Raw genomic sequence first — 16,827 nt, forward strand, 5'->3', positions numbered from 1 at the left:
CTCCAGAACAACACTACCCAGGGGCACTCTAGGAAATTAAATGGCAGCTCCAAGTTGCCAAGGTGATAATTGAAGTGATGTAGAAGGGGGCCTGGTTGTTTGGCCCTACCAGGGCACTGTAGTCTGGCAGCTGCCGGAACATGCCGCGTTTTTAAGCTGGGCCTGACTTGAGCAACTGGAAGTGGTCCATCTCCAGAGTGCTCTCCACTTGGAAAAGGAGAAGTCTGAGTAAAAGAATCTCAAACCGTTTTCAAACCCATGTGGCTTCAAATGCTTTTGAGGGGCAGAGATCTCATTTTGATTACTACTTGGCTTCCAAAATGCACAGTTGTTCGACCATCTGCCTGTAAGAATCAGATGGCAAAGAGGGACTTTGTCCCACCTGGTCTGGTGTCCATTATATTTGAGCAGACTTAACACCAATTATGCTAATAGTGCATGACTAATATGTGCAAAGAACTATAGCTCTCCAGATCACAACACATCTCTGTGGCAACTCAGCATGCTGAACAAATTGCCCATCGTACCTGGAAATTGGGCAATGAATTTCAAACCTCAGTTTAATTTTGTAGCTTTCAGAGCCCAGGCTTCTGTGGTGTTTTGTTCATTTAAAATGGTATATCTTGCTCCACCCGCCCCAGGTAAAACAGATCAGCTTTATCAACAACTGTTAATATTCCCCCCACAATTGTGAGTTTATTGGACCCAATATTGAAAATGTCTGAGTTTGGAACACAAACAGTAAGTGAGATTTGATGAAAAATAGTGATGGCATAGAATTTAATTCCCCACCCTCCAAACACAGGCTTCTGAGGGCAGACCTCTGCTTGTTTATCTTCTTCCCGTGACTTTTGTAAGACAATGGACTGAGAAATGATGTTCAAATTATGACTGAGAAACAGACAGAGGGCTTCTGTCGATCTGTGAATATCTAGCTTGGTGGCGGCAGCAGCAGTCAGGAGCTCTCTTGAGCTGGTGATTAGACAGCTGTGGCTCCAGGAATTTGACATCAACTGAAGCTTAACAACAACATTACACACACACACACACACACACACAGCCCTGAGGTGGTCTGTATTTTTCTCGCCAGAAGAATCTCAAAATGTCCTCTTGGATTTCCAGTAGAAAATGGTTTCCTGGTACTTAACACACACTCTGTGAAGTGCTCAGGGAACAAATTCATACCAAATGGAGGTCGGGGAGAAAAGGGAGATGTAATTAATTCAGCCAGGGAATTCCCACTGTTCTGTCCCTCATTTAAACAGGAAAGACTATGGGGTGGGACTTTCTTGCATTGAGTTCAGGCATGGTGCAGCTAGGGCTGGAGCTGGGGGCCAAGATCCAGGGGCCTGCAACCCAGAAGGGCCCCAAATGACCTCCCACAGAGCAGCAGGTGATGGGAGCAGCAGCAAACTGGCCCAGCATTCACTCCTGGGCCAGTATGGGCATGCCGGGACCTACTAGGCTTCCACTACTCCCTGCAGCATCCTTTCTTTCTTCTTATTTTTGAAGACATTTTACAGGCAGGGGGCCAGCCAGAGATGTACATGGTTACAGATATTCCTTTTATTATTTTTACTTTGAAAATATATTATCTTCTTCTGCAACAAAATGGTGCTTATTCGCAAATTAATATGTTTAGCCTCAGGACAGCAGACGCAAACACCATTTTATTCTTGAAGTCACAATGATGCTATGATTTAAGTGAGTTTAAAATGCAAAAATGCACATGTTCAAAGTAGTTCTTTTAAAATCAGGGTTGGCAAACAGGGTTTCCCCTTTGTAACATAGAGGTTCCCAACCTTTTTGGACCTGTGGACACATATGACATTTTAGAAAAGTATTGTGGGCACAATCACAAAATGGCTGCCCTGGGAGGGGTTGTAAACAGTTATAAAATGCCTGCTGTGCTCTCTCTCACTCTCTCTCTCTCTCTCTCTCTCTCTCTCTCTCTCACTCTCACTCTCACTCTCACTCTCACACATACACACACACACACACACACACACACACAGAAAACAGCCCTTTTGATGTCACACACTGGGAACCACCTTTAACCATAACTTGCAATGTGGAACCCATGTCTAACTTTGACCTGTATATGTCTGTCTTTTTCCCCACTCTTTCTCCAACTCCATCTTCTTTTTTCTTTTGCTGAAAAAATCTCTTAAATAGAACAAAGGTTGAGGTATTACTGATGTGATCCACCTTAGTCTAGTATGTGACCCATTTGTGGTCCTGAGCACCAGGCAGGGCCGACATCAAGGGTAGGCATGGTTGGGCACCTGCCGAGGGCCCACACCTCAGAAGGGGTCCACTGACAAGAGGCCATTGGAGTTGCTCCTCTTCTTCACCATTGCAGCTTGCTGGTTCACCTGCCTCTTGCTCTGACCCTGACAACGATAGTGGGGAGGAGGAGATGCCACTGCTTACTTCCTCACCGGCTCTCTACTTGTCAAGCAAGCAACTTGGTAGCAATAATGAGAAAAGGATGAGGAGCAACAGTAGCAGATGACAATGGTGGTGAGAAGCTGGCTCACTGAGGGAGGGCACCCACTGAGGGTGTCTTGCCCAAGGGCCCTCCAAAATCTGGAGCCAGCTCTGCCACCAGGCAAGGGTGACCTTGCCATGCACTAGAATAAAGCGAGCTGCTTCAGTGGCACCATGAATGTAGATCAGATGAAGGTTGAAATTACCCTTATGTTTAGAACAAATGGTAGCTGGGATTTTTAGGATTGCAGGAAGTGATCACCGGCTGTTCCCAAAAGAGCCTCAGTTTGGGGGTGGCACGGGGAGCCTCTTGCATCGCTCAACACACAAGTTACGTAACTAGTTCTCTCTTCTTAGAATAGCTTGTGTTTTTCATAGTGTCCCAACTTGCTGTGCACATTCTTTTTAACTCAGCTGCGCTCCTGGAAGGGAATGAATTGGGATGTTCTGAATGCCTTATGTAACCCATTTAGAGAACTTTGTTGTTTGTATCTTTGTCTGCATTTCTTGGACAGACTTATTTAATGGCAAAGTATAAAGGCCGGTTGGAAATCCTAGTTGACTCTAAAATGCTGAGCTCAATGGGTATTCTGAAACAAGAAAAGCTGAATGAAGGCCACCATTGTCCAAAAGATTTCTGTAGACAGCCTTGTTCGTATCTTCTCGACAGAAGCGAGGTTTTAATATGTATGCACTTGGCTAATTTAAATGGAATGTGTGTTTATCCCCTTAAATCAGAGTGCATTTTAGTTCTTTATCAGACTTAATTTAAGGACAAGAGTTTCCCAAACTGTCTTTTTCACACAAGAGAGACTGAAAAATTGCCCTTTCATCTGAAAGCTGCTATACATACTTCACAGAGAGTTACCCTGTCCTAAAAGGACAGAACTTTCTGTCAGAAGAATTTGGATCAAGTTCAGTTTTACAGTCCCCTTTACTGTTATGTTCTCCCTCAAATAGGTAAAAAGTTTACTTATTTGTTAATAAATATGTATTCCACGCTTCGGCTTCACATAATTTTTTTCCAGGGCAGCTCATATGCATTCTACACCAAACGAAACATTATAAGATACAATAAAATAACATCAAAAAATCAATAGTAAATATAAGTTATTCACAGTGCACCCCTAGACATGTTTACTCAGAAGTAAATAGCATTGAGCTCAATGGGATATACTGCCTAGTAAGTATACTTAGGACTGTAGCGTAATTTTGAATCTTCAACCATTTACAGACTTCATAACTACTCTGTATATAAAGTGTGATTAACCACAGAATAACGTACATTGTAAGCCTCACTGGCTTCACTGGCTCTTACTCCAAGGTAAGTGTGTATAGGATTGTATGGTGTATAGGACTGTATAGTGTATAGGACTGTGTATAAGACTGCAACCTAAGGCTGCACTACAGAAATGGAAAACCTGCCATCCACATCATCATCATAAAGAAGGAGCTGGCTTCAGTATGAGCTGAACAGACCGAGTCGCATGGCCCAGAGCCATGGATATAACTGAGGCTGCTGTTGCCAGATGCTTGTGCTACAAAGGCTGTGGCCCCTAGGGAGCCATCTGAGTTCTGACTATGAAGAGAGGCATTCTACAGGTAATTTAGAGTGGGAAAAGGCCAGGGCATCCTTGAAGTACTTCTCAGTCATTCAGCTGGTGGGTCAGAAGGCCAAGGGGCGTTTATTCTGCTTTAGGGTTGCACAGTCCTTGTTTAGAATCTGGGAGGGGTGGTGGTGGAATGCATTTTCTCTTCATTTTTTTGCTATATGTAATTGATCACCATACTAAGAAAGGCAGAAGAACATGAAAACTCAGAAACAGAAACTCTAAATAATACTAGGACTGTGACCTTCACCAAAGGGTCCCTTTTAAATTAATCCTTTTTAAAAGAATTAATTTAAGACATTCAGAGGGTGTATATATGGGCTTTGCTCTTCTGCGAGTATTCATTACTTTGAACTTTATTGCTGCCACTGAAATTTGATCTAAAGACATTTTAAGCGAATGTGGGGATTCCTTCTCAGGTGAAGCATCTGAGGAATTTTGAGGGAAGCAAAAACGGTATCAATGAGACTAACAAAATGTCTCAACACATCCTTAACTCCAAGTTTCAGATGGACAACTGATTAATATTTAGGCTGGACAAAAATAAATCAAAGTGGCTCGGAATTAGAAACTGGGGACACCCCCTGCCCCACCATTCCACATTCAATTCACAATTAAATGACTACAAGTAGATTAATTAAGAGGACCTCTGTTGGACATTCTACATTAATCTTTTTTAAAAGAATTAATTTAAGACATTCAGCGGACATCCCCTCAATTAATCTACTTTTTAAAGGATCAGTTGCAAACCCAAACTTCTAAGCCCCATCATGCTTCTGGTGATGTCACTGGGAGTGCAATTGGACCTACAAGCATCTCTGAATTCTGTGCCCCTTCTGGCCTAGATAGGCCTCTCATGTTACTTCCTGAAGATGAGGAGGGTCATTCAAGAGGGTTCTGCATGGGCTGAGAAAGCCTCAGGCTTCAGGAAGGCAACAGATATTGCCACATGTGTGGTGTGTTCAAAGCATCAACGGATCCTGGGAGCTGTTGTCCCATAGTCCCTGGATGCCTTGGCACATGATACATGCAGCAGCATCCTCATGAAGTCTGAGGCCTTCTAAATATGGATAAGACCCTCTCTGCTGCCAGCCACCACCTCTTGTAAGTAATGACAGGGACAAGGATTACGGAAGTTTCTGCCTAGACCGGTAAGCTTTCTGGGGCCCATCACTCTCCCAATGAGGCCATGATGGGGGCTAGAGATCTTTTCAGCCCCATTTTGTAGTCCACAGCTTTGCTGAAGACTCAAAAATTAGGTTGAAAGGAGCAGAACCCCCAAATCAGAAGGGCAGATCTAGACTAGGGTGGCCACTCATGAGTCATCAAAAAAGAGGAAACAATTCACAAAAAAGAAGGCAAGAGAGGCCAGTGATTTCCATAAAATTTGCATATGTTAATTTATGTGTATAGATGCAAATTTAGAAATCATAATCATTATAATTTAAATAGAAATACAGTACCTCTCACCATAATGCGGAAGATTATGACATGGTGAACTATAAGCCTGTCTGGTCTGTCTGCTATTGAGGTGCTGTTGATAAGCAGCTTTTCCTTCTGATGGTTCTTGATCTTTAAACTGGGCAGCCCTTCAAATAGAGGATGCCTTCAAAATAGAAGGTAGTCCTCTGGCAGCCCTTCAGATAGAGGACTGTCCTCTGTAAAAGATGACACCTGCCTAACTCTATGAGAGTTGTCCACCACCACTGCCACTTGGAAAAGATTTTAGATGGCCTAGTGGTGACTGTATTTTAAAGTACCAACATTTGTTTTTCTTGGTAAAGGCTCTGTGCCTTCAACAGCAGCACAATAAGCAGAAATTTAGAAGGGGAAACTGTGCTTGTTGAATTTTAGTATTTATTACTGACAAGATAAAGCTAGCCAGACTATACAGATAATAAAACATAAAAACAAAAGGGCCTTTTGACTAGACGTTCTGCCTCCAGAATTGCAGAGGTTCCCATTCATTGCATGAGTAGTCCAAGAGTCCAGCATAGTCTAAAAGTTTACATTTCTTTGTTTCATTGTGTAACTGTCTCTTTTCCCATTAAGCAGTTCTGTATCCCTATTAAGAAATGTCTTCTTTGATTCATTATAATTTGGGACAAAGAAGTGGCGGACTAAGATGGACTGATCAACTTTGCAGGGAGGAAGTGTACAGCTTCCTCTGTCAACTGTACAGAGACAATACTGTTTTTTAAAAATTCTCCTTATGAACTCCAAAGGACTCTAGGGTCATTGCCAGTGTTTCCTAGGAAATTAAAGCCATGGCTTGTTCACAGCTCAGCAGAACAGCTGGGCTTAGAGTTCTGACATACAGGAGAGACGTTTACATGTTAGTTTGTGGGTTACCAGCTTGGAGTACCAGGGGTACTTGTAAAAGCCTCCATCCCCTTCTCACTACAGTCCTACTCAATCTGATCTGCAGGTTGTTGTAATCATGCAAATAGGTGTGGGCAGGGAGACCATGTGTTCTTCTTTTTTTTTTTTTTACAGAGAACAATCCTCTATATGAAGGGCTGCCTGAGGACTGTCCTCTATTTGAAATGTTGCCCTGTTAATTCCATTTTAAAAGATAAAGCATACAAAGTTTTGCCAATCAATAGTTAGCACCCGGGCAGAACACTGAACAGCCAGGCACATCAATCACCTGGTCACAGTCTTCTACACTATGGTGAAATGGACTCTATTTCTACTTAAACTATGATATATATTTCAAAGTTTTCATCTAAATCAGCATATTCAAATCTCACACAAATCAGTGTCCTCCTTTTTGGTGAGGCATTTCCTCTTCTTTGGCAATTCATAAGTTGCCACTCCACAAATTCTTAAAGTGATGGGAGTACCAGACCACCTTACCTGTCTTCTGAGAAACCTGTATGAGGGTCAAGAAGCAACAGTAAGAACCGGACATGGAACAACCGATTGGTTCAAAATTGGGAAAGAAGTACGACAAGGCTGTATATTGTCACCCTGCTTATTTAACTTATATGCAGAGTACATCATGAGAAACGCCAGGTTGGATGAATCACAGGTTGGAATTAAGATTGCCGGGAGAATTATCAACAACCTCAGATACGCAGATGATACCACCCTAATGGCAGAAAGTGAAGAGGATCTAAAGAGCCTCTTGTTGAGGGTGAAAGTGGAGAGTGCAAAAGCTGCTTTGAAACTCAACATTAAAAACACGAAGATCATGGCATCTGGCCCCATCACTTCCTGGCATATAGAAGGGGAAGAAATGGAAGCAGTGACAGATGTTATTTTCTTGGGCTCCAAGATCACCGCAGACGGTGACTGTAGCCATGAAATTAAAAGACGCTTGCTCCTTGGGAGGAAAGCTATGGCAAACCTAGACAGCATAGGAAGAAGCAGAGTCATCACCTTGCTGACAAAGGTTCATTTAATCAAAGCTATGGTTTTCCCAGTAGTAACGTATGGCTGTGAGAGCTGGACTATATGGAAGGCTGAGCACCGAAGAATTGATGCTTTCGAACTGTGGTGCTGGAGAAGACTCTTACGAGTCCCCTGGACTGCAAGGAGGTCAAATCAGTCAATCCTAAAGGAAATCAACCCTGAGTGCTCATTGGAAGGACAGATACTGAAGCTGAAGCTGAAATATTTTGGCCACCTAATACGAAGAGAAAACTCTCTGGAAAAGACCCTGATGCTGGGAAAGATTGAAGGCAAAAGGAGAAGGGGACGTCAGAGGATGAGATGGCTAGACAGCATCACCGATGCAATGAATATGGACTTGAGCACGCTCCGGGAGAGATGGGGGACAGGAAGGCCTGGCGTGCTATGGTCCATGGGGTCACGAAGAGTCAGACACGACTTAACGACTTAACAACAACAACAACAAGTCGCCACTCCAGGACAGGTATGGGGAGGGAATTGATGTTCAAGATGTTGATGTGCTAAGTCTATGTATTTGGATATCTTGGCTATGGTTTCCCACAATTCATTTCCTAGGCTGAATGGTACTTTGGGGAGGGACTTTCTTCCAGATGACAAATCTTGAAACTCAACCTATTATTTTTCCCTCCTTTGTTCTGATGGTACCTCTGTCCAGGCCAAAGAAGCAGTTTAGGAGGAGGAGAAGGACAGACAGATGTATAATAAACATGCAACATGATCCGGAGAGGCACCTGAGTTACAAAGGCTCTCACCATGTTGCATGAAGAAATCCAACTAGAAGGTATACATGGAACTTGGAAGGAACTACCAGGGGAAGCTCTGCATATAGTAATTGTTCAAAGCTAACAAAAGATGACTTTTCAAGGCACTAGGCTTTGATGTATGAGCTTGCTCTTCACCTGGTAATAGGTCCCCTTGAAGCACTTTAGCTGTAGCTTCAGGGGCTGCGAACGCTACTGTGGCATCATCAATCTGCTTAGACAGTGGAGCTGGCTGGTAGAGAGCTTGGCCCTTCGACTTCTTTGGGATGAAAACTGTGTATATCTCTCCAGGAGTCCTTTCTAAATAACAAGGAGTGACTGGGTCATGGTGGAGCAACATCAATCCCTATTCCCTCCCTGGAGGAAAATTGCTTTGATACAAACCTTCTGAAAGGGAGAGGAAACTGGCAAGAAACATAGCATCATTTCTGGAGATTTTGCTCATGTTGATACTTGGTTCTGAGGAATCTGGCTACCCTATGCAGCAAATACTACTGACTCTCTAGAAACAATTAGAAAACAGTCTATATGTTTGCTGCACTTAACCTTTGAATTTGTAAACAGAAGGCTAATATGGTTATACTGTAATATTATTCTTTAGAAACAGATATTTCCAGACCATGGAGTGCTGATGGTGATGATATAGATTATGTGGTGGTGTTGGCAATTTCAGAACTGTCTTTTGAGTGGTAACTGAACCTTATGCAGAAGAAATCAGAGGTACAAAAGCAACAGACAGTGGGGGGCCTTCAGAAGTCTCAGCTTCTTCTCTACCTCCTCCTCTTCCTCCTGTCATAGTCCCCATAATGGTCAGAGATGGCAGACCATGTCTTGAGGGATTTTAAGCTTACTTTGCCTCGTACAGCCTGGCAATGGGCCCTTATGCCACCTACGCCAGTACCAACCCACAGCAATGGATCATGCAGAAGTCCGTGCTAACGTATTTTGCATTTTGATCTATTTTGCATTGTGTATTTTAACTTGCTCCCCTTGCTTTTCTAGAGCAGCAAGGGCATCAGTACCTGGAAGAAATGAGGAGCCTCCCCACCCCCACATGGAGGTCATGCCGTGTAGACATCAAGCATTACTGCCTGAATGTAAAAGACATGGGCAGTGGTGATCTGCCACCCACCTCAGGCTTCCCTGTTCCCTTTGAGCTTAGCTGCAATATTTCCAGTAGCTGGAGGGAAATGGATTTTCCCAGCAACAATACATTGTTGTGACCTATCCCTGTTATAATGCAAAGTATTTGGGGGTATGATTGAATGGTTGATTAAGACCCACTAGCTTTAGAAAATACTTACTAAAGACATTATATAGATATAGATACACACAATTGGATCAACACAGCTGCCTGCATTTTTGGACTCTCCTTGAGATGTGGCTATAAGGACTGTCACGATGAATGCCTGCATTTCTAAATTTACCACTACACCACTAGACATGGGTAGCTGAGTAGTCACTACTGCAGGATATGGTGATGGTTCCATGTCTAGGAGACTCTAAGAAAGGATTAGACAAATGTATGGAAGATAGGTCTGTGGATGGTTTTTGGCTACGACAGCTCAATGGAACCTCCACGTTTGGAGGTAGTTGGATACCTATGCGTATCATATGCCTAGGACAAATGATGGCATGGCTATCATCTTCACATTGTGCTTTTGCGCTGCCACAGACATCTATCTGGCTGTTGAAGGAAACAGAATATGGGACCAGATGGAGCCCTGTGGTCTGATCCAGGAAAGCAATTCTTTGGGCATCACCGCCTCTCAGCCTAGACTACTTCAAGGGACCATTGTGAAGGTAGGATGGGAAAATTCCATGTTTGCCTCTCAGACCTCCTTGGAGACAGGATGGGATACAAACATGCCAATCTAGATCCTGTTTACTTTAGAAACATGGAAGTTGCCTTATACTGAGTCACCCCACTGGTCCATCTGGTCCAGTATTGTCTACACTGACTGGCAGTGCCTTTACATGGTATCAAGCAGGAGTCTTTCCCAGCCTACCAAGGACTTTCTGCATGCAAAGCATCTGCTTCACCATTGAGCTACAGCTCTTCCCCTTTCCCATAGAACTCAATGGGAGCATTGAGCCAGCTTCTACTCACATAGCTCCATCCCTTCACTGGCAGGGATACCCCCACCCTGAGTTCTATTTCTTGGTGTGACGCCAGAGAATGACAAAACTTCTAGAACTAGTTATTATTACTCTTGATAATAATAATATGTTCTTAAGTTCTTAACTCCGTGGTTGCCAATCTCAGTAAGGACAGTGGAAGGCAACATCAGAAATACTGTAGTGTACAAAACAGGTGAAGGTTACGTCACTTGTTTGTGCCACACAGCAGTGCTGTGAATAATGCAGATATTTGAGATTTGTCGTTAAGAGTAACTTGTCCTTGATGTTAGAGCATGTTGCCTGTCAGGGGGGATTACTTGTTCTTCTCCACTATTGTGTTCTTGGCCGTTACCTACGTTCTAGCCATCCATTGTGCATGGTGCTTATCGCTAAAAAGCAGGATACGGGCCCACAGAATACATATTCGTCATTTGATTTAAACGGTGCGCGCGCGCGTGTGTTTTAAAAGAAAAACAAAATCCGATTTAACTGTTCATTAAAAAAGAAAACAAAACAACTGCTGTCTTTCAGCCTTTGGCGGCAGGAGACAGCTAAAGATAGACTAATTGGAGGGGGATCCTTCCTTTCACAAATCAATAACATTTCTTTATATCCAAGTGAAGGGCACTAGTTCAGTGGTGCTACACTATATTTTCATAACTGAAATCCAGAACTGAAATTAAGCCCAGATTCATTCACCTGCTGTAGAAGCTGATTTCATTGCCAGCCCTGGAGGAATATGTAAACTTATAAGAGTGCCTCTGACTACATGCAGTGTGTGTGTGTGTGTGTGTGTGTGTGTGTGTTTGTTTTAAGAACAACAACAACTACAACTTAGAACTGGAGTGACCACACTTGTCCCACACATGCTGGGATGAGGGGAAAGAGCCCTCAGCATTTCTCATTTTAGCCCTAAGTGTGCATCTCAGCATCTCTGTGTAAGACAAGGGTGGGGAACATGTGGCCCCCCAGACGTTGTCAGACTGCCCCTCCCATCATCCTAGCCAGCATGAGCCAATGGTAAGGGATGATGTGAGTTACAGTCCAGCAATATCCCTTTTCTAGTGGATTTCTATGCTGATCTAGAAATTGCAATGTAAAACAATTAGGTCAGACAGACAACCCTCACCCAGTTGGACAGTGAAAGTCCACGAATTTCCTAGGCCATGTCTCCATGACAATAGGAGAAGCTAATGGAGGAGTACCAGATTTTTTAAAAGGAATCAGCTTTGGTGTGAGCAGGGCTCCACGAGCAGATTCTCTGGATCAGTAAAAATCACTTCACAGAACATATTTCCTGGTGGGGGTGGGGGTTGAACATCATCTGACTGGCAGGGGCTGCTCAACCAATAAGAGAGGCTCTCCCCTCCCCCCTTTCTCCTTTCCCCTGAAAGACCAGATGCACCTGCATTTCAGGAGCAAGCCTCATTGAGCACAATGGGAGTTACTTCGGAGGAGACACACATATGCTTGTGCTGGGAAAGGTGTGTGTGTGTGTGGGGAGAACACAAGGATGGGAAACCAGCCCCCATTTTAACCCACAGGATCTCTATAAGGAAGGGTAGTTACTTCCTAAGGCAATAAACCAAACAAAGGAGAATCGGAGCGTCAAGTTGAGACTGCACTTTCCCGCACTTAGGGAATTGGGCTTTAAAAGTGCCATGTCAATTGAGGGGGATCTCTGTAAGTTCTGATGTGGGCATTCAGAGGGCAAGCCTCATTCAGCACAATGGGAGGAAACACCCCTTGACTGGGGTTGTGGTGAAAGGCACACCCCTGGGCAGGGCTAGCATACCCGAGCTAAATGCAGGAGGGTTTGGGCATGCAACAACTATACCAGGGAGAACCCAGCCTAAGGAAAAGAATCAGAATTTAAGCAGAAAATCTGGTTTTTCCCTGAGGGTGGCTGCTGGAAGGCCACGACGTCATCTATCCCTAACAACCTCAACACGCAGCTGGCTCAGAGTAAATCGCTAGTGGAAACACCCCCCTAGAGAAAGATAATCTCTTGGACAAGCCAGTGTTTATTCTCACGCAGTTCAATGTGTGCAGTGGCACAGAGAGCCAGCTGAATATATGTGCCAAAGAACATAACAAAGGCCCTTTAATCTTTATCATATTAATGAAGAAAGCACTACAGCTGGAAGAAAAAGCAAAATAGGGCTTATAGGCTAGGGAGATGTTCAATACCCTTTCCAGGGACTGTGCGTAAGAGCATATATGGAAGAGATGAACATGAAGGGCAAGTGGTAGGAGGTATTTATGTTTTTCATCCTATTTACTAATAGCAAACCCGTTCTCCAAGTGTGCATCCTTGTGCAGCCATAACTGCATCCACACACAAGAGGGAGGTATCAGCAGGCCTGGGGGGAACCTCGAGGTTTGCAAAAGTGCAACTATTGGGGGGGGGGGTGAAACTGATCATGCTCAGTAGGCACAGAATGCTGACTGTTGTGGGGAGAGGGAACAGAAAAACAGGGAGGGGGGATAGAATGGGGTATCCTGGGAGAAGGCTGAACAGGGGTGCTTCACAAGGAAACATTGGGGAGGCAGGCCCCACTTGTCCCTGTATAAAAGCCAATTCCCAGCGTACAGCCACATTCCCCCAATGTTCTGCCACACTCAGCTCACCCAGAAACAGAATCCAGGATGGGGCTATGGAGATAGGAACAGGCTTGATTCTTATTAGCTTAGGCAATCTAGCCTCCTTCCCACCAGCATGAGTCAAATCTTACTTTCTTCCTTGTAAGTTCATTACTAGGAGGTAAAGTAAATCACTGCACTTGGTGACACCCCTGATCTTTAGTGGTCCTCTCATTCACAGAGATTCTGGATTAGATCCAGGATCCATCTTCTGTGAACAGAAGGGCTCCCCTTACGGAAAGTACCTCTGCTTGATTTTGTGGGATTCTGGCATCTCCCCTAGGGTCACAGCTCACCCAATTCAGCAGGGTCTCTTGACCCTCTGTATAGCATTTTTAGGGGGCTGCTGGGGCTGCTGTGGGGAGTAGGGGATGGGGAGCCCTCTTCCACCATCCCAGTTGCACATGCCTAAATCTGGATCTAACCCTCTGTGTGTGTGTGGGATGTGTCTTCACATGCTCCAGGAGCCCCCACACTATGAAAGCTTTCCCTCTGCACTGAATTGACCTTCAGTTTGAATTAATGTTGGTTTTTTTCAGCTGTCCGTGGCTTCCCATGATGGCAGCCAACTAGGCTCTTTCCATATCTCAGCTCCGCCTCTGCCCCCCACCCCCAGATCCAGTCAACTTGAATATGGAAGACTTGGCAGTCAGCAAGACACAGAGAGCTCAGTCTGTGGGAGACGGAATCGCCATCGGGGGTAAGAAGAGGGGCTGCTAAACAAGGCCAAAACGATTACAGCTCAGCCAGTCTGTAAGGGCGCAATCCTATGCATGTTTAGACAGAAAAAGTTCCTACAGCTCCCAGCATTCCCCAACCAGCATGGCTGGCTGGGGAATGCTGGGAGTTGTGGGACTTTTTTTCTCTCTAAACATGCATAGGATTGCACCCTAAGTTACTGTGTCCAGAGGGAGTGAGAAGCGAGTGAGAGGAAAGTGAGGAAGGCTTTTAAAAAGAAAAAGAGAACTGAGGGGCGGTCGGGGAAAGGATTATGCATAGACTGCGGAAGCCAAAACGGCAGTACTAGATTGAGACCAGTGGAATGGAGGCCAGGAAGGAACACGTATAATCGCCTGCATGTTTGTTTTGTGAGGGTCAAGCTACATGTTAATTGTGTAGTGTGTGGCAGTGGCAGAGGCTTAGCTTCTTCTTCTGTCTTTCTTTTACTCTAGAGTAAGTCCATACGAGCCTGATTTGGATTGAGACTACTGCACACTGGGAGGGAGGATTAAACCTCCCCCCATATTTGCTTCTCCAATTCCCTCCCCCTGCCCCCCCCCCGCCAGTATGGGGGTTTAAAAAAGAAAAAACTCCCATTGATGCCAACGGAAATTTTTTGTTCTTTTTAAATCCATGTGTGTGTAACTTCGGGAAACAAATGGTGCTGGGGAGGTTTAATCCAACCCCCCCACACACAGTGGGGGCACAGTGGTCCCAGTCTGAATTGGGGCCATGCACGCTTACTGTAAAGTTAAAAAAAAGGTATGTCTCAGCTACATGCTACACAATTAAGGGACTGGGTAAAATGAGGACCCATGAAATCAAAAAGAACCCACGAAATCCAAAAGGTATCTCATGGTATTTGCTATGGTCCTTGGGATAACATGCATGCACATTGCATGAATCCCCGCCTCCCCCAGCTGTTTTACATCTTTGTAAAGCAAGGTTATTGAGAATATTTAGCTAAGCTAACAACACTACAGTTAACTGAAGATAACAGTTACATCCATTTTCACCTTTGCTCCAAATCAGAATCTCATTCAATAGCATAAAAGTTTTAGTTTGAATACATGCCTTTAAAAGAGCATGAACAGTCAAATGCTTCTTCTTTTTAATCAAAATCAACAGGAGGGTTCATCAACTTCTCCAGCTGGTCTTGAAGAGGAGAGGGAAAGAGCTGTTTCCATGGAATGAGTAAGTTTGAATGTGTTTTTGCTGTTTTTAAACTGCTTGTGTTATTTATGAAGAGAAATATAGTGCCCTCTTTATTGCAACCTTCAGTCTATTCTCAAGGTCTAGTTCTTCCTTTCACTTCTCTTTTTAAGAACTCTTTTTCTTTCTCAAGTGTACCACTTCTGGCAGTGTTCACATGAAGCGAGTGAGGATTCCTCCATACCCACATAAAAACCTCCACAAAGAAAATTAGGTATCACCCCGACATGCTAGTTTTCTGTAAGCAGGGATTTATTCTTGTTGTTGGGTTTTTTTGTATAGAGGAGTAATCAGTTATGCGAGCTCCCGTGTGCAGCCTGAAGTGGTACAGCCTAGACACCGGCTGATCACCTCTGGGAACTATCTCAGTGACTATTTTACCTTAAATGTTTTGTATCACTGGCTTCAACTCGAAGTTGAAATGGCAAAGTTCGAAGGAGGATTGAGAGGAGGGGAATGAAGATGGTCAGGGGTATGCAAAACAAGTCCTATGGAGGAAAGGTGGAACAAACTGGGTATGTTTCACCTGGAGAAGGGAGGATGGGGTTAGGGGACATATGTGAACACTCTTCAAATACACGAAGGGCTGCCACAAAGACTTGTTCTTGATATAAGTGGCTTAAGTTATAGGATGATGGATTTTGGTTGAACATAAGGAGAAACTTTTTCATGGCAAGAACAGTTTTACAATAGAATTAAAATGACCTAGAGGGTTGCTGGGCTTTTCCCCTCTGGAGTTCTTCTGGTAGGAACTAGACAGTCACCTGTTTGCGATGCTCTAGCGCGGCATTTCCTGTACCGAGAAGAGAGTTGGACTAGATCAGCTTTCCCCAACCTGGTGCCCTCCAGATGTGTTGGACTACAACTTCCAGCATCCGCCAGCTAGGAGTTGTAGCATGTTTTTTGCTCTAAACATGCATAGGCGTGTGCCCTTGGGTTGCAATCCTATACACATTTACCTGGGAGTAAGTCCTATTGAACTCAATAGGACTTACTTTTGAGAAGACGTGCATGGGATTGTGCTGTTAGGGAATTTGTGACTGTGGTGAGATTTGAACTAAGGTTTAAGGATGTTCCAGGCTCATGGCTCACAGTGACTATGCCACAACAGCTCTAAGAAATGATGCTATTAAGCTGAAGTATTTCAGGGAGCTCTTATTTCCTTGCAGTCAAATCCTGGGTGGTCTCCAATGTGTTACAACACGAAAACGGGCTAGCACTTATGGAGCAATTGTAACGTGGAACATTTGCAGTATTTAGTTATATTATTAACTGGGGGACCTTTCATTTTCTGCGTGTGAAATTCATGTGTATAAAGAATTAACTTCCAACCACTATTGTGGGTCGGCATGTGTGCATTTAAATGATTTCGCATTTAGTTCTCCACAGGGCTTTTACAATATTTCAACGTTACTTGAGTTTTGGGGGGGATTGATAGCCACCAGTGGCTTGATTTAAAATTGGACTGGAGACATGGACAACAGTGTAATCAGCAACATATGACAGGTGATGGGCGGCTTGATCTACAATCTGTAGTCAAAGTGTTGAGTCTGAAGCCAAATATTGAATTAAATTGGGTTTAAGTGGGCTTTAATCCAAGCATCCTCTGTGGATCACAGCTATAGTTCTTGAACATGGACTGCATAGTTGAATATGGGTTCGAATATTGTAATTGAGGGCTATGCTCTACAGCAGCCTTCCCCAGCCTGGTGCCCTCCAAGTATTTTGGACTTAAATTCCCATCGGCCCCAGCCAGCATGGCCTGTGGTCAAGAATGTTGGGAGCTGTAGTTCAAAACAGAACAGCAGGTTGAAGAAGACTGTTCTACAGATGTGGTATATGACAATTAACCA

The sequence above is a fragment of the Heloderma suspectum genome, chromosome 3 (genome assembly GCF_057233095.1).
Source record: "Heloderma suspectum isolate Gila_16-S chromosome 3, 16-S_ref, whole genome shotgun sequence".
Lineage (NCBI taxonomy): Eukaryota > Metazoa > Chordata > Lepidosauria > Squamata > Helodermatidae > Heloderma > Heloderma suspectum.